The sequence below is a fragment of the Notechis scutatus genome, chromosome 2 (assembly GCF_049901735.1).
Source record: "Notechis scutatus isolate UNSWTSFEM ecotype Mainland chromosome 2, rNotScu1.2, whole genome shotgun sequence".
Taxonomy (NCBI): domain Eukaryota; kingdom Metazoa; phylum Chordata; class Lepidosauria; order Squamata; family Elapidae; genus Notechis; species Notechis scutatus.
Window position 1 is genome coordinate 84,127,998 of NC_142010.1, and position 25,055 is coordinate 84,153,052.

General features: G+C 41.8%; 1 protein-coding gene across 6 annotated transcripts in view; it reads right to left on the bottom strand.

The window, feature by feature from the left end:
• ACSL6 (acyl-CoA synthetase long chain family member 6) overlaps positions 1 to 25,055 on the bottom strand; it is a 113,370-nt gene that overhangs the window by 48,602 nt on the left and 39,713 nt on the right. The window contains exon 1 of one of the 6 annotated variants that reach the window (XM_026687441.2): positions 14,725 to 15,072. The exons of the other annotated variants lie outside the window; for them this stretch is intronic. The gene's annotated coding sequence lies outside the window, so the exon portion shown is untranslated. Of the gene's footprint in view, positions 1 to 14,724; positions 15,073 to 25,055 lie in introns of those variants that run through there. 6 annotated transcript variants of the gene reach the window in all.

Below are 25,055 nucleotides of genomic sequence, written 5' to 3' on the forward strand. Positions count from 1 at the left end.
GCTGCTGCTTCCGTGTTTGGAGCTGCCGCCGTGTTTGGAGTGGCGGTGGTGCTCCAAACAGCGGTAGTGCTCCAAGCAGAAGCGGCAGCTTCAAGCGGCGGCGGCGGCTCCAAACGGCGGCAGCAACTCCAAACGGCAGAGGCAGCTCCAAACGGCGGCGGCTCCAAATGGCAGAGGCAGCTCCAAATGGCGGCGGCGGCTCCAAACGGCAGAGGCAGCTCCAAACGGCGGCAGCAGCTCCAAGGGCACTCAAATGGCGGTGGTAGCTCCAACGGCACTCCAAATGGCAAGTCCCCCCACCCTTCCCCCTATTTTGCATGTTTTAAACTAGGCCTAAATTTGGGGGAGGGGCTTAATTGATTTTATGCCTAGAAAACATGCTGGGTCTTCCTATTGGTGGAGGCCGTATTGTTGGAGAAACACGGTATTTCTATTTAACACTTCCAAAGTCAATACAAATAACAAAGGGGATAGTGGACATCCTTGTCTTGTGCCTTTTTAAATATTGATAGAGTCTGTAAATTCTCCGTCTATCATCACTTTTGCTGTTTGCTTATAGTATATAGCTTCTATTGCTTGAATAAATTTTCTAGCAAAACCCATCTGTTCCAATAATAATAACATAAATCTCCAATTCACGTTATCAAATGCCTTTTGAGCATCTAAAAATATCAAAGCCATTTGTTTTTCAGGGTGTGCCTCATAATATTCCAAAGTGTCCAAAATTACTCTCATGTTGTCTTTAATTTGTCTCTTTGGTAGAAATCCATTCTGATCAGGATGAATAAAATTATTTAGGTATTTTTTAAGCCTTTCTGCCAAAATTGAAGCAAATATTTTATAATCTGCATTCAGTAAAGAAATAGGTCTACAGTTCTTAATTTGTGATGGGTCAGCCCCTTCTTTTGGGATAAGCGTAATATAAGCTTCTGACCATGTTTTAGGTATTTTCTTATTTATCATAACTTCATTCATAATTTCTAACAATGAAATACTCAACGATTCTTGTAATGTTTTATAAAATTCTGCCGGAAACCATCTGGTCCTGGTGCTTTCCCGTTATTCTGCCTATTGAGTGCTTCAGTTAATTCCATCATTGTTATAGGGTTTTCTAACATTTTCCCAGTTTCATCAGGTATCTTAGGTAGGTTGGCATTTTGTAAATACTGTTTGATTTTCCCCTCATCAAAATCCTCCTGCTTATATAATTGTGCATAAAAGTCTCGAATAATTCTCTTTTTCTCCTTATTACCATGAGAAACTTGACCTTGTTCATCCATTAACTGTAGTATTCTCCTTGATTCTTTCTCTTTTCTCAATTTGTATGCTAACCATCTACCTGGCCTGTTTGCATCCTCAAAATAGTTCTGTTTAGCGCTTCTGATTTTTTGCGCCAATTCTTCTTTCTCTGTTTGATCCATTTTATGTTTGATTATGTCCATTTTAAATTTAATATCTTTTTTCTGTGGCGTTCTCTGTAATTCTTTTTCCAATTTTTTATAATCATCTTCTAAAGTTTTAATCATTTGCCTCTTCCTAATATTCTTTTTCTTTGTATATTCCATTATCAATCCTCTTGCATATGCCTTCATTGTGTCCCAAACATTCTGTATTGAAGTATCTTCTTTTCTGTTTTCATTAAAGAAGAAGGCCAGTTCTTTTTCCATCCATTGTGTAAAATCTTTTTCCTTTAAAATAGTATTATTTAATGTCCATCTAGATCTTCTTTTTTGTCCTTTCCATTTAATTGTCATTGGCTTATGATCTGCCCATGTACTTGTTTCAATATTTATTTCTTGAATATTAGATAATAATTCTGTTGACGTCCAAATCATATCTATTCTGGACCATGATGAATGTCTATTCGAATAGAAAGTATATTGTTGAGTTTTAGTATTTCTTTCCCTCCATATATCTTTTAAATTTAGTTCCTCTATCAAAGAGATGAGAAAATTGGAAATATTGATGACAGAGTGACAACGCTTGAACAAAACAAGAATGAGATGTTGAAGTGGGAGATGGACAGATCAGAATATTACCTCAGATTTCAAAATATAGAGGAAGAAAAAGGACAAGATCTTGCTGCAGTAATGATAGAAATCTTGGGTGAAGCTCTGGAAATAACAGAGGAAAAGATGATGGATGGAATAGATGAGATATACCGAGTTTTTACAAGATATGTGTCGAGGAATAAGCTACCAAGAGAAGTTCATGTCAGATTTACCCAAAAATCTATTAAAACACAGATATTACAAGCGGCAAGAGAGAAGGCATTGAAATATGGAGATAAAGAGATTGTGGTTTTAAAACAAGTACCCAGAAAAATTAGAGAGATGAGGAGAGAATATCGTTTCCTGACTAAAATATTATTGGAAAAGGAGGTGAATTACAGATGGTTGATTCCAGAAGGATTAATGGTTACATGGAAAGAACAGAGATACAGAATTGGCTCAATTGACGAAGCAGAATCGTTTTATAATGAATTCTTTAAAAGAAGAGAAACAGAGATAGAAAAAGAGACTACCCTAACTGAATTTCAAGAGGACCAAATAGAGATGGGAAAAGAAGAAGGTGCAGTAGGTGGACAAGTGGAGACTAAAGAACAACGTGAAGTAAGATCAACGAGAGCTGTTAGACCTAAATATAAATCATAACTATGGAGGGAAAAAAATTGATTTCTTTGAATATAAATGGACTGAATTCAGCTACTAAAAGAAGGAAAACCTTTCATAAAATAGAGAAATTAAAATTTGATATAATTTGCTTACAAGAAGTATACATTAAAAAGCAACATCAACAATTATTGGTGCGACCAAAAATAGGGAAAATTTTTACTTCTTTGGCCCATTACAAGAAAAGAGGAGTGGTTTTGTATATTAAAGAAACCATTCCAGCAAAACTGATTTATACTGATGAAGATGGAAGAGTATTAATGGTTGAAATAGTGGATAACAACACAAAGATACTCTTGGTTGCAATCTATGCTCCGAATGATAAACAAAAAAGATTTTATAAAAAATTACATATGAAAATAATTGAATTGGACTACGCTAATATATTTATAATGGGAGATTTTAATGGAATTGTAGACAATGAATTGGACTACACAGCAAAAATAGCACGACAAAATAGGAAGACCCTCCCTAAATCCTTTTTTGAAATGACAGTGCAATTGTTAAAATGTTCCCAGACTTAAACCAGTTAAACAGAAGCCAAAGGGCTGACCTAAACATTACTTTTAAAATGGATTATGTGCCATTAAGTTGATATCAAATCTTAGTGATTACATAGATTTTCTCCAGAAACTTTCAAAATAGGGATACAAGTTTCTATTCAGACATCTATTCTGACAAGACAAGAAGCAATTGATGGAAACTAACCAAGGAGAGAAGAAACCTAGAACTAAGGAGAAATTTCCTGACAGTGAGAACAATCAACTACTAGTAGAACAGCTTGCCTTCAAAAGTTGTGGGTGTTTTATGTTCTATGATTGGTCCTTTCAAACACTTCCTATGAGGTTTCAAGCCACTGTGAAGTGAGAGTCTTATTTATTTATTTGTTTGTTAATTCATGTATTTATTGTACATTTACACTACCAAATCTGGAGCAAGCTATGTTGATTTACAATATACATAAATATACAACATATATATAATTACAATTGTCAATCAATAAAAGCAATGAAGTAACGATCACATGCACCAGTATAATCAATCACAGCAATACAGCATTGCACTTCAAAAGCCCCTATCCTAACTTGGCAGCTCTAAAAGTACGGGAAAATATTCTCTGAAGATTCCCACAGTTCTCCCATATGTGGAGAATACCAAACAACCCTAACAAAAATGTGCACATCAGATGGGTTAATTCTACTCTGAGGAAATGGGCGTTGGTTCTTACCTGATACGCCCCTTCTCGGCGAGCCGCGAGGAGCATCCAGAGACTGGGATGTGCTTCTGAGTCCTCTTCTTGCAGGCTGAGCTTTAGATGAGGAAACGCTCCGCCCCTCATGTGGTATCGCGCAGCGTCTCCCCAGTTTTTTGCGATAACGAGAAGAGAGGTTATTAATTCTTTCTAATCTACTATTGGCTCCTTGGCTGAAGCAAGAGTCCCCACCAGACGGAGAAATTAGGGTGGGGCTGGATGCTCCTCGCGGCTCGCCGAGAAGGGCGTATCAGGTAAGAACCAACGCCCATTCTCCCTCGAGCCGCTCGGAGCATCCAGAGACTGGGACATACCAAAGCTGGGCTGTCCTACGGGTGGGACTCCATCTGGCCCGAAAGCCCCTCCGGATCACTGATGACCCTCTGTAAGACCCGTCGGCCAAAGAGGCCTCCGCTGAGGCGTACGTATCTATTTTATAATGTCTGATAAACGGGGACGGAGAGGTCCAGGTGGCTGCCCGACAAATGTCAGCGATGGGGCTTGCGTGGCCCAGGCCGCCGAGGTGGCTGCACTTCTGGTGGAATGGGCGGTTATTCCACCCGGAGTGGGCAGAGAATGGGAAAGGTAGCACCTCGCAATAGTAGCCCTGATCCAGCGACTGATGGTGGAAGGAGAAACCTTAAGCCCCAGTGACCTGGGTTGAAAGGATAGGAAGAGGGATTCCGACCTTCGCATGGATTGAGTGCGCTTAATATATATACGCAAGGCCCTTCTAACATCTAGGGTGTGCCAGAGGACCTCCCTGCCCTGGAGGGCCTAGGGCAAAAATTTGGTAGAACCAGTTCCTGTGACCTATGGAAGGGAGAGTTAACTTTGGGTAGGAAGGTGGGGTCGGGACGAGAGGACCACCCGATCAGCGTGGAACACGCATAGATCGCTCTAACTGACAAAGCTGCTATTTCCGAAACTTCGATGAGCAGAAGTAATAGCTACTAGAAAAACTACCTTAAAGGTGAGAAACTGAAGGATGAATCCCTCAAAGGTTCGAAGCAGGGAGCGTGTGAGAGAAAGCGAGGACCTTGTTGAGGTCCCATGTGGGGAACCTGTGAACAGTGGGAGGCACAGGTTGGTGGCGCCCCCTAAGGAAAGATCTAATTCGGGGTGATGAGAAAGGGAACCGTAGTTATCACAGGAGACCACGGTTGAGAGGGCAGAAACTTGTCGTCTCAGGGTGTTAGGTGCGAGCCCCTTGCGAAGGCCTTCCTGAAGAAAATCTAGGATCTGAGCCACAGAGGGAGAGAGGGGATCAATCTGAGACCCGCTACACCACTTGCAGAACCCCTTCCAAGTGGCATCATAAATTCGAGTAGTGGAAGGTCGCCTGGCGTAAAAATAGTGTCGATGACTTGACTCGAGATTCTCACTAGTCAGACGGATCCGCTCAACCTCCAGGCGGCTAACTGGAGCCATTGAGGCTCCGGATGCAGAAGGGCCCCTGAGAGAGGGAGACCCTGTCCGGGGATCCTCCATGGGGCGCTACCGATAAGTGGGAGATCCGCAAACCACGGTCGCCTGGGCCAATAGGGAGCCACCAGGAGAAGGTCTGCCCTCTCCTGAAGAGGTTTCTGTATTACTCTGGGAACTAACGGGAGCGGAGGAAGGCATATAGGAGCCCTGGGGGCCATGGGCAGCGCAGAGCGTTGTGATTCTCCGACCGGTGAGATGGATACCGGGAGAAGAACCGTGGAAGCTGAGTGTTGGACGGGGGGCGAAGAGGTCCACCACCGGAAGGCCGAATATTCTGGACGCTTCCTCGAATAGGGATGGATGGAGCGCCATTCTGCCTGGTCCACCGTGGCCCTGCTCAGCCAGTCCGCCTGAGTATTGTCTACTCCGGAGATGTGTTCGGCTCTTAGTGATAGGAGGTTGGATTCTGCCCAGCGGCAAAGGCGCTCGGCCTCCCTCATTAGCTGGATGGACTGGGTGCCCCCTTGCCTGTTGATATGGGCCTTGGCCGTGACGTTGTCCGTGAGAACGAGGGCGTGATGTTTGCGGATCTGAGGAAAACTGCGCAGGGCCAGATGGACAGCGTGAAGCTCTAGCCAATTGATGCTGCACCTCTGCTCGGTCGGCGACCATCTGCCCTGTGCCGAGAGCGAAGTCGAGATGGCGCCCCAACCGGACAGGCTTGCGTCCGTAGTGACGGTGAGTCGTTGAGGTTCCGCAAAGAGGTGGCCTCTGTTGATGGTGGGATTGGTCCACCAGAGAAGAGGCGTGAGGACCCTTGGAGGGACCCTGACTCTGGCCTTGAGTTGCTTCTTCCGGATCGTTGGAACGGGAGCAGGAACCACTGGAGGATCTGCTGTGTAGACGGGCCCAGGGAATAATAGAGATGCATGACACCATTTTGCCCAACAATTTAGAGAGGTCCAGTAAGGCCACCCTCCTTGAACGCCTGATCTGTTTGACCAGGGCTTGAATGCTAAGGAACCTCTCCTGGGAGGGAAAACTCTTTGAGAAACCGAATCAATTATGGCACCCAAGTGGTTGATTCGGGTGGAAGGGGTAAGTTGGCTCTTTTGCCAATTGACTAGAAACCCGTGTGTCCGTAAGGTGGAGAGGGTGACCCTGTTATCCCTGACTGCCTGGGATTTGGACGGGGATAGAATAAGGATATCGTCCAAGTAGCAGTGGAGGCGGACGGGAACGCTCCTGAGATGAGCCGCCAGGGCCGCCAGGACCTTGGTGAAGGTCCGGGGGCGAGGCCAGTCAAAGGGAAGGGCCCGTATTGATAATGAAGGCTATTATGACAGAACCTGAGGAATTTGTAATGGGAAGGCCTGATTGGAATATGGAGGTATGCCTCCGAAAGATCTATGGAAGATAACCAGTCTCCCGCCTGGTGCCTAAAAGAATTGATTGCAAGGTGTGCATTTTGAATCTACGCTGGATAAGGTGACGGTTGAGCCGTTTCAAGTCCAGGATGGCTCTCAACCCCAGAGTGTTTGGGCACCACAAAGAGATGGGAGTAAAACCCCTTTCCTCTCTGATCCGGAGGGACAGGTTGAATGGCCTGGATGTCAAGAAGATGATGGATGGCTGCATCCATTAGTGCACATTTGGAGGGATCCCTTGAGGAGGGGATGGGATGAAACAATCAGGGGAGCGGACCTGAACTCCAGGGCGAGACCAAACCTGATTGTGTCCCTAACCCATGCATCGGATGTGGATATGTCCCATTGGGCGCGCGAAGTGGCTGAGGCGGCCGCCAATGGGGGAGGAAGAGGCTCTACCTTCTGCGGTAGGGCCTTCCTCCCGATCCCGAAAGGGTCTCTTGTAGCCGCCACCGCGTCTGGATCTGTCGCCCGGGTCCGTGCGGTCCTGGGATCGGAAGGAAGGGGGTCTAGGGTATCTGGGCGGGAAGGGGGTTGGTAGAAGGGCGTGGAAAGCTCCTCCGAAAGGGCTGAGAGCCCTGGCCTCCGATCTTCGAAAAAGGGAGGGCAGATACTTTCTCTTACTGCGGCCCTCGACCAGCAGTGGTTCCAAATCTGGGCCAAACAGTTTATCTCCCGTAATGGGAGCAGAGGCCAGCTTGACCTTATTCTTCGTCCGCCTGCCAGTGTTTGAGCCATAGCATGCGTCGAGCCGTGGACGTGCGACGTGATGGCTCTGGAAGAAAATTTACCGACTGGTAAGTGGCGTCAGCCGAGAACTCGGCTGCAGCCACTAACTTCGCTATATCCTGGTGAGCTCTGAGATTGGAAGCAGGGATGTGGTCCTTGAGCTGACGTAGCCAGCGGATAGAGGACCTCGTGAAAATGAGGCGACCGTAGCTGATTTAATGGCCCAGGCGTCAGATAGGTGAGCCCTGCGTGGCGCCAGCTCCGCCCGCCTGTCCTCAGGTTTCAAGGCCTCTAGGGCCTCACTAGGGGTAGAGGAGGAGGCTAGACCCACAATGGGGTCATCAACCTCCGGAATATTCAGAAGGTTAGACAGAGCCGAATCGAGATTAAAGAATCTCTTGTCTTGGCTAGAGGGAGTGGGAGGGGTCCCTGAGGAGGTAAGTTGCTTCGCTACCAGATCTACGAAGATGGGAGGGGATGGTATGACCTCAGCTTCCACCACTGGTTGGGTGAAAATGGAGTCTTCCGGGCCCTCTGGGACAGGGGGGTTCTGCAGTGGACTGGGGAAGAAGGCCAGAGACATTCTTGGCCTTAAGGAGGAGGGACTTGAACATATGCGGTTTGAACAGCCCCCAAAAGTGGGTTGGTGGGGAAGGGCCCTGGTCCTCCGACATCTCCCCCTCCATGATGTCAGCCTCTAAGAGGGGTTCACTGTAACGGGAGGATCCCATCCGGGAATCCTCTTCCTCTTCCCTGAAATCCCCAAAGTCCCCTTCCTCCTCCACCTGGGCCCCAATCGGAGGAGGGCTGTCCCTCTGAGAGAGTACCTGATCAACTGGGGGACCGGTTGTGGAAGGGATCTGATTGATATCAGTCGTGCTCGGAGGCTCAGCGAGAGAAGCCTGATCTGGTCATGTGTTGTAGTCCCTCTGCTATGCCTTGGCGGATGGCTGATTCCATCCAAGCCCTGATGTGAGGTGGGACCTCGGAGGTAGAGGGTTCATCGTGGCGCAGACCAGCGGCTGTGGGTGTAAAGGTGGCTTCGGGGTCCGTCTGGTCGGAGGTCCGGGGTCGGAAGACCCTGAAGCGAACTGCGCCTAGGTAGGGAAGAGAGGGTCTGAGGGGTCTGAGGGGAGAGATTGAGCAGAGGTAGAAGGGTTTGGAGGAGGAGGTATTGGCGGCTCCGAGCGGGACTCCCTTGAACGCCGGTCAAACTCTTTTTCCAACGCTTTGTGGCGCCTTAAAGGCGTCACGTTGGGCGACCTTGGAAGGTTCCTTGTCCTGTCTAGAGCCCTTAGGTTCCTTGTCCTGCCTGCGCAAGTAGTGGGACTTTGCCTTAGCCTTCAAAGAAGGACGTTTAGAGGATTGTCGTCTGCCATGTTAGATAACAAATACTAGCAAAGGCGGTTGGCTCGCCCAGATCAGGCCTGGATGAGGCCGGGTGAAGGTGAAGCTGGCCCTCTCCCCCTTTTGGAATTTGTTATGTACAGAGATAACAGTAAGGTATCTAAGAAATATAGTATGTACAGAAAATAGATACTCTAATTTGTAATTCTTCTTTTCCTTTTGATTGTTTTTTATCTTTATTATGTTTTTTGTATCAAATGTATATACAGGTTATCCGTATATATTTATATATCTACGAAAAAATATTATTGTACAAAACAAAAATTATTATTTTTATTTTTTTCAATATATTCCTTTTGTATTTGTATTAAGTATATATCTATATATATATATAGATTTTTTTTTTTTTTTTAAACAGTAACCGTAACAGTGAGAACTTCGTATATCTCTGTACAGGCCGGATCAGTCAAATAAACACCTGAGGCCTATGGTAGAAGAAAGGGCCTCTGGCAGCAGGCCTCCAGACAAGAAAAATAAAACCGGAGAGGGGGGGCTGCAACTTCGCCCCGAAACGGGCTGCGGGAGGCCAACAAGTAATAAAAGAGCGAGCCAGGTGGAAGAAATGGGCAGCTAAGCTTTGACCCAAGGCCTGGGGCTCCAATTCACTGCAGCTAAAGAATTTGAAAATGGCGCCCGACCACGATGCGGAGCCAAAATGGCGGCCGCAAGCTGAACCGTCGGGACGCCCGGGACGGAAAGGGAGGGCTTAGCTGGTCAGCTCAGCGCCTAGGGCCCTAGGGCGATGACCCTCCCGATCGGCGTTTAGGGTGGGGGGAATCCAGCAGTAAAGAAAACGCGTGCCACGAGGCAACGCGGAGGCAGCGACGCGATCTGATAAGGGTGGGGGTCGCGCTATCGCGCTGCGAGCCCAGCTTGCCGCCCAGGGACGGGAAAATTTTCCCTTAAGTCCAGACCCTTTGCGCAGGAGGAGGAGGAAGGAAAGGCAAACCTTATCAAGACGAGAGGGTTGAAATAGGAAAGAAATGTGCGATCAGCCAAGGAGCTCTCTGAAACACAGCCTGACTCTTCGAGGCTGAGCAAAAGACTGGGGAGACGCTGCGCGATACCACGTGAGGGGGCGGAGCGTTTCCTCATCTAAAGCTCAGCCTGCAAGAAGAGGACTCAGAAGCACATCCCAGTCTCTGGATGCTCCGAGCGGCTCGAGGGAGAATGTCCTGAATAAACCAGGGAACTAAGAAACTCCTGGGAGTTAATGCAATGACCACAATAAGGGTCACACGGTTGAAGTGGTCCTTACACACTAGCACATGGGCTTCTGCCATTTGAAACAATTGTATTTTTTGTGTTCTATAAAACATCAACCACCGACAATAAATATAAAAACCATGTGCACAAAATATAACAAAAGACAAATATATTATTAGCACTAAGGTTAAATATAAATTGTCCACCCTGGTTTAATGCTGAAAAATATGTCTGATATATCTAGTACATTCTTCACCCATATATAACAGGTCTACGAGTAATTAGAAACTTTCTTGTGTTTAATAAAAATACTATGTTTCATTAAAAAAGTCACCTATGTAGAAATCTATTTAACAATCTGATGATCTCATTATCTGTTCACTGTATATAAAACAATCAACAGTTAACCCCAAAAATAAAACTAATCTTTGAAGCCCTGTTTAGTCATCAATTATTGTATTTAATGTGCAGAAAGTCCACAAATGGCTTCCAATCTCTTATAAATTTTCCAATCCAACTCTAATCAATGCCATTAATTTCACTATCTCTGCTAGTTCAGTAAATTTTAAAGTTCATTCTTCAATAGTCGACATCCCCTTTTCTTTTCAATATCTAGTGTGCAATGGCCAGTCTTTCTGATTAAAATAATATATATACTAGCTCCAGATTATTATGTATCTCCTGTGACAACAAACTTTTACTAAGAGAGGATGCTGTCAAACCAAATTCATTTCTTTGGTGCCATAGTCTAGGTAATGTGATGTTTTTCATTTTGAATATTAAATCCTGATAAAAATACTGCAAAACAATGACAAGATATGACAGTTTTCCTAGACTGTATACTAAGTATGTAGAGTTTTAATGTGAGAATAACTACAGAACTGTGTACAGAGAATAGTTGATAAATGTTCATTTTCAGTTTTTGAAATGATTCCTTAAAAAAGGAAACAACAAAGGTTGTGAAGTAATTTGGTCAAATTCTTTATTATATACTTCTGAGGTGTCCTTATTTTAAACTCTTTAGATTAGGAAACAGCATGTATACATCCTTGTTGAATCTAAAATGAATTGAACTTTCTGCTGCTGTGTTTCTTTTGAGTTGAACAGAGAAAGAGAAAAAAATTAACAAAGCATAACAATCCTGTCTGTCTTTATGGCTGCCAAGAAGGACCTATCAAACGAAGGTCCTAATCTGCTGATGGAGTAGATTGAACCTCAAGGATGTCTGTCAACATCAATATTGTATTCTTTCCATCATGCTAGGCTCCACCTTCCTACATGCTAGGCTCACTTTCCTATTACTGCATTTGCATAGTTTTCTTGCAATTAGCAAACATCAGTACTACTTATCAGCAGTTCATGGCTTCTGTTAAACATGCCTTTTGGATTCCGGTCCTGTCTACCAGTTGAAGCCTAAAAGGAATCCTTAAATAGCTTGGAGATATTAGCCTGTTTGAAGGAGCATCTTCCTCCATATGTTTTAAGCTTAGAGCTCCAAAGATTTATTGCAGGTGCTGACCTGGGAAGATAAGGCAAGAGCTTTCTGCAAGATGCCCCAGATGTATGGAGTCTTGCCTCTCATTTCTACACTCAAGCCTTCCTTTCCCAATAGTTTATTTTCAACTGAGAAATCATATAATGCAATATATGGGGCTACTGCTCCCACTTATAGAATTTATATTGTGCTTTGATGTTTTAATTATTTTATTACTGTTGGGTTTCTTCAATTAGAATTTTTACTTATAATAATTAATGGCTGACATACTGGAATCAATAAATAATAAAGATGACATGTAAATAAATTAAGTAGAGAAGAGCAGAGAAATAAATGTTATTTATGCTATGCAATACTGTAACAAGCATAGGACAAGTATGCCTTCTCTCCAAACATACTACAACAAACTTATTCTTCTTCTATACATAAGTGAAAATTTAAAAGATGTGTAACAAACAAAGTATAGGTGAAATCATTTCTCTGGGCTGAACCACACTACTGGGGTTTAAATTATGATAATTAAAAATATTTCAGAAATGAATGATAAATTTAGTAATCTTTGATGGTTATCATAGAGAAATTAAAATGTAAGACATTCCGATGACAGTAGTTGTCATGTATCAGATTTATTGATGATCATCACATCAATAAATCACTCTTTATTCCAGTTTCTCAGTTTTATTTCTTTATAAGTTAAATTCCACCAAATTTTGGGAGGGGGGAGAGAGATGTGTTTTTTTTTTGTTCATACTTTAATTGCAGTGTATCACTTCCTTCCCACCTCTTTCTTTCTCTACTACTGGACTAATGGTTCTAAATAAAATTTATTGGTTATTCTTCATTTCTTTTATTAACCAAGGCAAATAACTTACTCTAATTCCTATCCTTTTTTATTTAATTCTCCTTAAGGAATGTGGGTCACTTTGTTAAGAGTGAATTGCATTTATAGAGGGTGATCAAATGTCACATAGTACTTTTTTTGTTAAAATGGCCCAAGAAATAATTATTCATATAATAATACACCAGCAGAAGGACTACAATATAAAGGACAGTTCTTATTACATTTCTAAAAGTGGCCACTAAGCACAAATAAATATGCCTGATGGATGAGGTAGTAAAATATCAATAAACTTTCTTGCTGGAGAGCAATTTCGGGGACTGGCCCAGAGAAGGAAGGCCCTGAACCAAAAGCTCTTCATCTAATAATGGAACAACAAGGTAGATCTCTCCCCAACCAAATCCAAAAACATGACATGAATCAAGATCTTTGATGGGGAACAGGTATGAGAAGGGAATGGGACAACTCGGCGCAGCCAGTTCACTGCCACCAGCTTGCCACCGCAAAGCATTGCAGGTCAACTCAACACAGCCAATTTGCCACAGGGAAAACACACTGTGGGTGGCTGGAGGGAGAGCTGGGTGAACAAGTGAGCAGGTGGGCAGAATTCAGAGCAGTGCCTGGGGGCTTCCCATTTTCACATCCCCTGCTGTCACCACTGTTATGTCAAGCTCTCAGCCATTCAGAGTTCAGGCAGTTTGGCGGTGGCAGTGTTTGGGCCATTTAGTGACAGCAGCAGTGGGCAGGGTATGAGAGTGGGCGGGTGGTGGCAGCTGGGCACGCCCCATTTTCACATCCAGTGACAGAGGCAGGGGAAAATGGAATGTGTCAGCCACCACCTCCCTGCCACCCATCCCGCCTACCGCCAAATGGCCTTAACACTGCCACCACTGCTGAATGGCCTGAACTCCAAACAGCACAGACCTCGACAGGCCAGCAACATCAGCAATGGGGTATGGGAAAATGGGAAGCCTTGGCCTCCGCGGACACCATCACCACTCTGTGCTCTGCCCCACCCCCACCCTCGCTTACCTGCCTGCCTAGCTCTCTCTTTGGCCACCTGCAGCAAGTTGTCCCTAACAAGAATTGGCTTTGTTGTCCCGCGGCAATTTGGCGGCAGTGAGTTAGCAGAGGCAACTTGGGGGCGGTGAGCTGGCCATCCCAAGTTATCTTAGAACCTAGACCCATCTGAGGAATATTAACAAGGGACACTTAGTCCAGTGCATTTTTACTATACACAATTCAAAAGTGTCAAACTGTAAATATTAATAATTAATTAGTTGTCATGAAATATCTCCTTAGCAAAGAAATAATGCAGTCTCCAGTGTCTTTCACCATACTAAATTTTAAAAGCAAGCATCCAAGGGTTTTGCCTGTCATTCTGCACAGTTTGGCAGATAACAAATCTAAAAACTTTCTATTCTGTTGTGCAACCAGCAGGCTAGATCCTTTAAACTATACTTAAGTGATACCTGGGTATCACTTTCCTGAGTAGTAGAAAAGTTATAGATGAGCAAATGCCTCTTGGGAGTAGGGCTAAATTAAATCTTATATGGATGGCTAATGATTTGATGGTGTCCCATTTTTCTTTGATGAAAACAGCGAACATTGAGAATTATGGAAAAGCAGGTGAAAGTAAAGATTTAACCATTTTTCCCCAATGCAATTCAATCACTCAGCTTGTACATAACAATGTTTCTCTTTGTTACTTTGGGGTCACACAAAACTATTTTGTTTCTTTCAGCCAATTTAAAAACCACCAACAAAGAACAAAGCTTTTCTCTAACAAATAATACGCTAGAGATCACAAGAGTAAAAATGCACAGCCAGCACCAAAACCTATTTCAAGGAAACAAATAAATCTTGTTTGGATTTACAAAGAATAAAATACACGCATAATGTTTGTGGTTCCAAAAATGCACCTTTCTGAAATTCCCAGCTTTTATTTTCTCACCCCACCATTAAGGCCAACAATATTCAAATTCTACAGCAAGGGGTGAATAGAAGACTGTTCAAAGTAATAATTTTGATTTCTTAATACTTCAGTATTACTCCAATCTTGCTTCAGTAGCCAGTACAACAAAAGTGAGGGTTTACATACATTGAGAATAGCATTGCTACTTGGGAAGTATAGGCAATCAAGCAGTGGCAAGGAAGCAATTTTCTACCTCTTCATAAACAAAACATCATCACAACTGTTTGCAGAAAACCCAAAAGAAATTTTCACAATATAAAAATAAAGAAGTTGCACAGCATTAACATGCACTTACCTTGCTTAACTGTGAAACAGCAGTCATGTACGATTACTTGAAAGGAAGACAAATCCAGTCCTGGCAGCTTTATAATATAACACTTTATAATATATCACTTTTTGCAGCAAAGGTCAACAATCCTCACTATCTCTTTGCTAATATACTTAACCTACCTAAGAAGCCTACATTAAGAAAGGTCCTTGTAGAGCTGCATCTTTTTTGCAATGTCCTTGTAGACTTTAATCCAGAAGTCAATATCACTATCAAGCCAAGGACATGTCATATCTTTCCACACTGTCCTCTTAACTGCTCTTCAGGCTCTACTGATCCTTTTGGGGACTTGGTTTCACATAGCCACTTCAAAGTTTTTCCGATCTTTGTACATCTTGGCTATCTATTTCTCTCTTAGTTTTCTGTTCCCCTGTTGTAGTTGTAAACTGCTTTGGCTGGCTAACACCAGGACTTTTTCAATTACTTCAAGATCCAGACTTCTTTTGCAGCCTATTAAGTCTTCTACTGCTACAAGCAGCCATTCATATTCTGGCAGCATTGACTGTGCCTCACTTCTATATTCAAAACTCCCTTTTGGCCAAGCAAAGTGGAAGCTTGCGAAGTAACACCCTGTTACTATGGCAGCAACCCTTTGTGTTCAGAAGCACCCACAGAGTTGTGTTTGAGAAAGACTGTGTAGGATACATCCTGTAATCACACTTTCAAGATATTTCATACAAACAAGGATGGTAAGATGCTTGCTTGAGCAGCTTTTCAAAAATGTGATGTGATCAAACTTTTAATCATCCCCCTCTGCATCTGTAAATTGATTTTTTTAATTATCAAACCTGCTGTTTGAGTAGGGGACAATACAAATCTAACGTAGCTGTACTTGGATCCAATCTCCATTTACTCACTTCTCACTGGGCAATTTGGAATATGACTTCATTTTATATGAAGTCTAAACAACTTGCAATTTACCTAATGCAAATATAGTCCTCTAGTCAACAAAGTTTTTATCTAACTTTTTATCAACAAAGTTGGTAATCTATTACATATATTGTCATTTCATAACTTGGATGGTTTTTGCAAAAGAACTGCACCCAATAATACAAAAGCATTACAGGTTGAAATATTTAATATTACCTTCTAAAAGTACTTAATGTTTTAAAAAACATTACCGTTAAAATGTTATCTCTAATAAGAAATATTAAACATAAGATAAATTAAACATAATTTATGACATATTGTACTCGCAAACAGCAATTTCTTACAATTATTTCTGTTTCACATATTTAGGGCTGCAAGCAAACAAAATAACTAGGAAGTAGATAAAAGTCATCATTTATGTCTGTAAATATCACTCAATAAATGCCAAAATAATACTAATTAAACATACTTCAATATTAACTAAATGATAATAAAACAATGCAGTTATGTATCAAGTAATAACTGAACAATATATATAAAAATAGTTACTCTATTGTCAAATTAATAAAATATGTAAATCAGGAGGTCTCTTTTAAATAAACACATTCTGAAGTCTATTTTTATTTACAAAATAAGCAAGTACAGTTATGGAAATCAGTTCAAAGCTACCATCAATAATCTTGTTTTAATGACAGCAAGAAAAACATTTCACAGTAATGTTTATGACTCATCCAAACAAATAACTAAACTTTGTTATCTGAATAACAAGAGCAAAACTGCAACAATCCTTGTACCAGAGTTTGTGTAAAGCAACTATTATTTTATGCCCATGCAATCTAGAATTTATCATATATATGATTAAGCACTTGATTTTATGCCAGAGCAAGGACTTTACTGTGAGGATTTAAACTGTTATGGCAGCGTAGTTAACCCTAGAATTTCTATCTACTATGTTGGTTTGTGAAAACTATCATAATGGTTTGGAAAAAAATTAATTAAAGGCAAAAGTAGACTAAGTCTTTGATTAGACCAAAATTCACAGTGCAAAAGAATTGTTCTATAGGTTTTTATTTCATTTATCATACATAGGCATTGGAAGTTTATTAAATCTGCCATCCAGTACGGCTCATGGCAAGGCATTAAAATGGGCTCTTGAAAATGTTATTGATACTTAAGAGTGAGTATAAGTATTGTGTGGCAAAATCAGAATAACTTAGGCATGATTTCAAGAAAAACTGATACGAACTTTTAAAAAATCTCCTATGTTATAGCAAATGGCAGCACTTACATGACCTTACATATTCCCCAAAAGGGTCAGAGCTAATTAGTGCTTGGGTGGGAAAGCACCAGGGTTATGGAAAATCTAGAAAATCAAGGGAAAAATGTACCAGAAGGAGCTAATGACAACCCACCGTTGTACACTGCTAGGAAAACTACACATTCAGGTCACCATCAGAGTCAAATTTCATTCTAAGGAGTATTTATAATTCAGTTTATTGATAGAGGTCGCAAAATGTCAATATGTTTCATGGATTGACATCACTAGACAAATTCATAGAGCTGATAAAATAAACTTTTAGTAGGCAGTCTTGAGAGCAATAACAGACCTACAAAAAGAGTGCCTGAAGCAGGTTTCTCTATTCATGGCCAATATTTTAAATAACTTGCTAGATAAAGCAGCTGGTTTAGGGAACAGATGCAGCACTTAAACTGTCCAGAAATATACTAATGAGTGTCGCTATTAAGGAACTGGTGTCATGTCCTCCAGCATCCACTATGTACCAGCTGAAGATAACAGTGTTTTTTTTAAAGGCAGCCCAAATACAGGAAGTCCTTGACTTACAATTCATTTAGTAATGGTTCGAAGTTACAACAGCACTGAAAAAGTGACTTATGACCGTTTTTCACACTTGCAACAATTGCAGCATCCCCCATGATCACGTGATAAAAATTTGGGTGCTTGGCAACGGGTTCATATTTATGATGGTTGCAGTGTCCCAGGGTCATGTGATCACCTTTTGTGACCTTCCGATAAGCAAAGTCAATGGGGAAAACAGATTCATTAACAACAATGTTACTAACTTCATAACTGTAGTGATTCATTTAACAACTTTGGCAAGAAAGGTTGTAAAATAGGGCAAAATTCCCTTAACAATTGTCTCATTAGCAACATAATTTTGGGCTCAATGTTGGATGTAAGTTGACAACTACCTATAAATTACTATAGCCTAAATTAAAGATGATTATTACATGTGCAAAAATTGATGTATATGGTAGATACATTACTAATGAGACGCAGTGTTAAATTAGCTTTTGGTACCAAATGAGTTGAGTTCAAAGTCTTTCAGAAGGAATATATTCTAGTCAAGCTGAGTATGGAATCAGTCCATTCAGAGTAATTCAATTCCAGCCCTCAATATCTCCATTTCTCTGAATTAAAGTTTCTTTTTGTTCATTCTCATACATCATTTTAAAAAAGATTGCTTACACTTGCCTTGGGAATCCAGCTTTTTTCTACAATATAACCAAATAATAATGTGGGTGGAAGGCAACATTCAACAGGAAAAAAAAATTAAGATACTTGAAGTAATAACTCAAGATCAAAATTCAAAAGATAACATGATATAAGCATGGTCAGGTAAATAAGAATTTGAACAATATTTTATTTAGAGACCTAGTTCTTGAACAAGCCTATGACTTCAATTTCTGAACCTTCTAACAGGTATTTCTATACGGCTTTTGATGCCCTCATTCAATAAGACTACAAAATACATTAACAAGAGAGCTCCACATCCTGAGGGTCTTTCTAGAATATCTTCTGCAAGCCACTCTGCTAATGCCTAGGGAACAGCATATGGGATTGCTTGTTGACTTTAGGTTTTTGTAAAGTCTCTCAAGGTCTCCTAGCTTAGAGGCTTTGACTGTTACTTAGAAGAGGAGTCAGCCTGGATGGATTTTGCACTGAGATTTACAAAAGGGCAGGGCAGGCGGGGAGACTGATTCATTGCTCACCTAAAAAAGTAGGTAACTTACTTTTAATTGCAAGTTTAGTTCATTGCCACCATATTTCTAAATGCTTTCATGGAAGAGGAAAAAAAACCATTGACGTGTAATGCTCCTAAACACTGACTAAACGAACTAGCTTCCATTTGTCCTAGATAAAAATGCAATTGGATTATTTATTTATTTTTCAAAAGAGGCCTAAACTACTTTAGTTTGTATGGCTTCCTTCCCCCCTGTGCCATTATACAACAAAATGAAAATGAAAATACCTGAACAAATGATGCCTATGTGAATAACTCAGCAAACTAATATATTCTTCACTGGAGACATATTAATCCATATTGTAACAAAGAAACCAGAATAATACCAAACTAAGTTCTGCTTATCATTAGGTAATCTAGAAGATTTTTTTCTCAAGCTCTGGGGGGGGGGGGCCGGTGCCCGGGGTAGTGGCGGCGCCGTGTCCGGGTGGCGGCGCGCCTAAGCTCAGGCTCTGCTAATAATTTGTAGGATAAATTTAAATCAGAGCACATATGAACTTGCACACATATACACATAAATCACTGTAAAAACTAAATTAGTCTAAAAATAAATACATTACATATTATTACAGTATTGTTCTCTCTCTCTCTCTCTCTCAACGCAAACTTTAAAAGCATGTTTTTTAAAAAAATTCTATCATTATTTTTATCTCTTCATTCCACTGATGTAGATATTATTTGGCTAGATACCTGCAAAAGTTAACTTTGGTATATATCTCCGAATGGGTGGAAAGTGACTATGTCCGTATTTACCTAGATTAAGCAGGGGCCTAACACTTACAGAGGCCAAACAAACAAATTATTTTTCAGAGTTAAGGAGCAGAGGACCACAGCAAAGTATAGTAAGAAAGGGCTGGAAGCTACCTTTCACTATGGTAATTAGGAAGTTAGCAGGCTAACTTTCAGCCTTCTTCCATTTTAAAGGCTCATCACATGGAGCATATTTATTGAACCTTTTAATATTCCCAGTAAAGATAAAACAAGACTTCAATATTAATGTTCAAAGATAAATAGTGTACTCACCCCAAACCTTACATTCAAGCCTATGTGTCATATACATTCAAGAACAACTTTTTCACAACCTTCACACTATGCTTTGGGGAAAATTCTCTTCTAACTGTGCCCAATGAAACATTTGTAACAATTGGAAATAAATCTATATATAATATCCTAATTACCCCCAAGTGATTGAGTTGTTTTAGAGATGGGTGTAATTAACCTGAATAAATGATGCCTGTTAAATATTAAAAAATTAAACAGGCATCTACCTTAATATTTAAACATCACTGTATTCCAGGGGGTGCGAGAAAAGTCCAGGTAAATAATAGGATATTGGCTATATGTTGGCATTTTTATTTATTATTTATTTCAGGGGGTGCAAGGTTCGAGTGAAATTTCTTTAGGGGTGCGGGGCGAAAAAAAGGTTGGGAACCACTGATCTAAGTGTTACTTGTGCAATTTGGATATGTGTTGTGCCTTTGCTTTCTACAAATATTCTTTCAACATATGAACAGAAAACCAGAGTACATAGACCTGTTCTCAGGACTTTCTACCTATATCATTAGTAAGTGTACCATGGGACTGTTTGATGCTCCAGATTCCATGGCAAAAGGAGTTTTGGGACAGCAAGGATGCAAACATAGCACCTTTTTCAAGACTTTAATGCAGCTGCATTGTTTTCTGATAGCACACAACAGCAGCAGAGAGGCCACCCCATAATCCCAAGAAAGAAGCAGTCCAGGTGCTGTTCTTATTCCTTCACAACCCATAGAATCTTTTTATAATTGCTATGCAGCTCTGATAAATAGGACAATCATAATATGTCACAGGGCCAGTCAGCCTATATTAATGTACAGAACTTCAAAATACAGCTGAAATGCACAATTTGCAGGATTTATGTTCCTGAAATGCCCACATTAAATGACTATGCTGATGATTTTGTACTGCATATTGCCACATAACAGCTTTTCTTTCTTTCTATAGTTCCTTCTGGCTCAAATAATATCTTTAAAAAATGTTTAGTAGGGAATGAGGTTGCCATTTTAAGCAAATTTAACAATAGGAAAGTCCCACCTGAAATCAAGCATGTTCAATATAACAACAGCATTCTGTCTCTCATAGGGATCACATGAATTCTGGACAAATATCACAAATATGGACTGAAGGGGGATAATTCTCTTTCACTATTGCTGGAAGATAAAATAAGCTGTCTGAGACTCTGGAAATAGTAAACAGCTTTCATTTCAATCTCCATGAAGCTCTCCAGACTCCTCATCAAAGTTCATACATCAATGTTTATTACATCATCTCACTTGATGATGCAAGTTATTACCAACTGAGTATTTGACCAGGGTAAACCATAACCTTCTGTAGAACCAGGTGTTCTTTAACCAAATCACAGTTATAATAGCCATGGCTTAGCATGCTATGTAATTCAATCAGTATGTCAACAAACATATGCATATTCTGTTCACAATAGTTCCATCAACTTCAGTGAAAGCATTTTAGATTGCTGCTTTGGAAGACAACCAATGACTATAAAAAACTCTATTGATTTTTATGAAAATAGAAATCCCATATTTCAATCTCACACACGCACCAATGGTGATATTCTACCGGTTCTGCCCGGTTCTGCCAAGCCGTTAGCAGCGATGAGCAGAGAAGACTCAACCAGTTCTCTCTGCTGCTCTGCTCTTGGGCCCACATGCCCTCTCAGGCTCCCATACTCACCTTTATCCTCTGAATTTGAAGCGCAGCTGCTTTGCACGTCAGAGAAGAGTGCTGTGTGGCAGCTGCTGAAGCGACTGGGATTGTGCAGGCTTGCAGGAGGTGAGTTAGAATGCCTCTGCGCCTGAGCAAATGCCTCTGCGCTTGCGCAAAGTGTGTGTTTGGCATATGTGCGCATGCAAAGTGTGTGCACATGTGCAAAGCATGCCCACCAAGTCACACCCACCAAAGCGGTGGTAAAAATATTTGAATCCCACTGCTGACACACACACATACACACACACAGAAAAAGACCTATGTTTAGTAATATATTTTGAGTTCTGTTGCATGTTTTACAAAATTGCTTGGAGAAATGAAATGTGGAACAGCTTCCCAGCACCGTCATGCCCAATCAGATTAGTGCAGAAGGCTGATATTTGGGAAGACCATTCCCTGTTCTTTCCAAAAGCTATCAGTGAAGGAGATGATGAATGGGACATTGCTTTTTTGTATTTACTTTTTATTACTTTTAAAATAATAACAGAAAAAGAGAAAAAAAACGAAAAACACAAATATTGTAACAAGTGCTTAAAAATAAGTGAAAATTACAACAGAAAAAAAGATTTAAAATAAAAATATAGAATATGCTGTTGCAACAATAGTTACAATTCTATCTGCATTTATTTAATGCAAACATGTTTGAAATACATACATATTTCTAATACACTTATATAATTATTAATCTACTGTATTTTGTATAAATGAGTTCAATATTTCATAATAATCCATACAAAGTCTATGTCTATAATAGATGATGAATGGTAATCTGCTCATAAAAAGAAAGTTATTCAATTCAGTAAGTAAATAGGACTATCCATCTTTCCAAAGCTGCAATATTAGTAAATATAGTAAGGGCACAGAGAATACATTTATGTTGTCCAATTTTCAAGTTCCATGAACTAGGTATGTAATTTGAAAGGATATTCTCTCCAAAAAATTAGCATTTGTTGCACAGTCACATTTATACAGTCCACTACTTTCTTCAAGAACTTGAAAAGTTCAGAACTTTCTAAAAACAAGTGTTTTAAAGAAGCATTGTCCTTACTACATTTGCATCAAAATGCTGTCCTAGGTAAATCTTTTCCATTCAGACATAATGCAGTCCAATAAATTCTAAGTATTATTTTTGTTCTGTAAGTCATAATTTAAACTCTATTGACACTCCTTCTATAGACATTATGATATTCATTATGTAGGCAATATAGGGACTTCTAATTCTTTATTCCACCCATCTCTTAACATTCACAAAAAAATGTACCTGTTATTTTAGTATCTTGGTATTTCAGAAGGTGAAAATAGCTGCTTATCCAAACAATGTAAACAGAAGTTGTAGCTATAAATACTGCCACTGAGTTACATCTTATAGATGGCATTTCCCTTCTGGCTCCGCCTATGTTAAAAAATCATGTTCATCATCTATCAATTGGTCCAATGCCAATAGTGTGACTTTCATCCACTTTTTCCATATCACCACTTTTTTTCTTAATTTTTAAGGATAGGTTTCCCCATGAAGTCACCTTAAGTCACCTTAGAATGGGAAAAGTGGGACACCAGGTGGCCTACCAGCCTTGAATGCCTACTCCATTCCCTATGCCATCCCTCAGACCCCAACTTACCCTCCCTGCCGCCAAACAAAGCCTCCCATGATATCATCTAAACCAGGGTGACTGCCGCGGACAGCGGCGGCGACAGTGGGCCCCCTCCTCGGGCCCCCAGGGTGCCCACCGGCGGCTCCGTCCGCATGCTCGAGGGGCAAGGAAGGGGGGTTTGCAACAGCGGGCGGGTCAGGCAGCGCTCCTGTTTGTCTTTCCTTCCCAAGGCAATGGGCGGACGGGGGGGTGGCGAGGGGGGGGGGGGTGAACTCCTGACAGCCCAGCCGGCACCGGCGGGCCCGGCGCGGCTACGGGGGGGGGGGGACCCCCAGCCGCCCGCCCGCGGCCCTCCGCCGCGTCGGGGCCAGACCTCTCGAGTGTAAGGAAGCGAGTGGGAAGGCGGGGGGGGGGCTTCGCTTAAACTGTCGAAAGTTGCAGCGGTCCGCCGGGGGGGTCCGCCGGTGGGCGGCGGTTTGGGGCGGGGGCGGTCCCCCACGGGGTCGGGCCAGCGGCCCTGAGGAAAAAGGGGTGCTGGGGTGCTGGGCGGTTTAAAGGCCGCGGCGGCGGGCTGGGAACGGGCCCAAGGAGGGCGGCTCCAGGGGCCAGCGCCCGCTCCAAGCAGCCCGCCCGCCCGCGGGCCCGCGGCCCGCCGGGAGGCAACCCCGGAAAAGGGTCGGGGACCACCGGAGGGGGTTCACCCCAGCGGGCCTTGCAAGTCTTCCTCCCCCGGGCTCCGCGTGCGTTTGGGGCCATCGCCCGCGCAATTTTTTCGGGCGGGCGGTTGGACAGACCAGGGCCGGTGTGGCCCGGCGTGTTGCCACCCGCACCAAAGAATAGAAGCCTCCTCACCAGCTCATAGTCCAGGCCAGCGGAATTTTCCTCACAGGGAAATTGCATAACTAGAAAATTTCCAAGGTCCATCTTCAATCAGCTCATGACCTCAATGTTCCTTCCCTCCCCTTTACTGGACTTCTTCAGCTCTGCTGCCCCTCCAAAATGGCTGCTTGGCCTAACAACAGAAATAACCCAGGTACACAGACAAGGATTGGCCTACCTTCCCCAAAACTGGCTAGGAAATCAAATCCCTCAGATTTCCCACTTGTAGCTTTCAACATCTATAAAAATTTTGCTTTTTCCATTGTTCAGGACCCCTCTTTCTTGTAAAGCAGACACCTAAGGATAGTTACAATAATGCAGCAATGCTTGGTCTCAGTGTTGTGCTCCTTCTTCAGACTGAATCCATGATAAGAAACATCCTTAAATTTGCATCATTTTACTGTCACCTCACAGACTTTATGAGAGTAAAGAATCTGAAATTGTAGGTAGCATGCAGGCCGGAAGAAGGAACCTGTCTCAAATTCCCATTTCTGACTTGCTAGTTTAGTGTGTTGTATATAACATCAAGACAAACTCAAACTTCACTTGGTTACAAAAATGTAAAAAAGACTATCCCACAGTACTAAGTCTATTGGTTAATCTGTCTTTGATTAGATTGCAGTTTAGGAAACAATGTGTTTATTGCTCTCCAAATATCTAAGTATAACGGGTCAGGGCCAGAAGGCTTCAGTTTGCTTAAATGTTCTACTACAATAGGCTCTTTAAAAGCTGCAGCCTGATACTGATCTGCTGAGTTAAAAGAAAAAAAAGTCCAATTATCAAGGTATTCGGTTACCAGTATCACTAGTGACACCATTCTAGTTACACTGATGTCTACAACACTGCTGAAAATATTTAATCTTGTGCATAGGCATAAAACAGAGAAGAAATAGGTCAAGAAAGCCATGCTGTTCAGCTAGGAGGGAGAAAACACAATCAACAGCAACAGATGTTATAGTAAAAAAATTGCACCGTTGCTGTTTCTTCTAGTGTACCACTAATAACACTAATACTAATTTCTTCTCTATTACTATAACAATTTCAATAATTTCAGTCAGCACTACTCCTTTAATTTATTATATGAATGCAGTTCTCCCAGCATGAGGCTGGCAAATGGAGATGTAAGTTATTGTGACATTTTGGGTTCTTT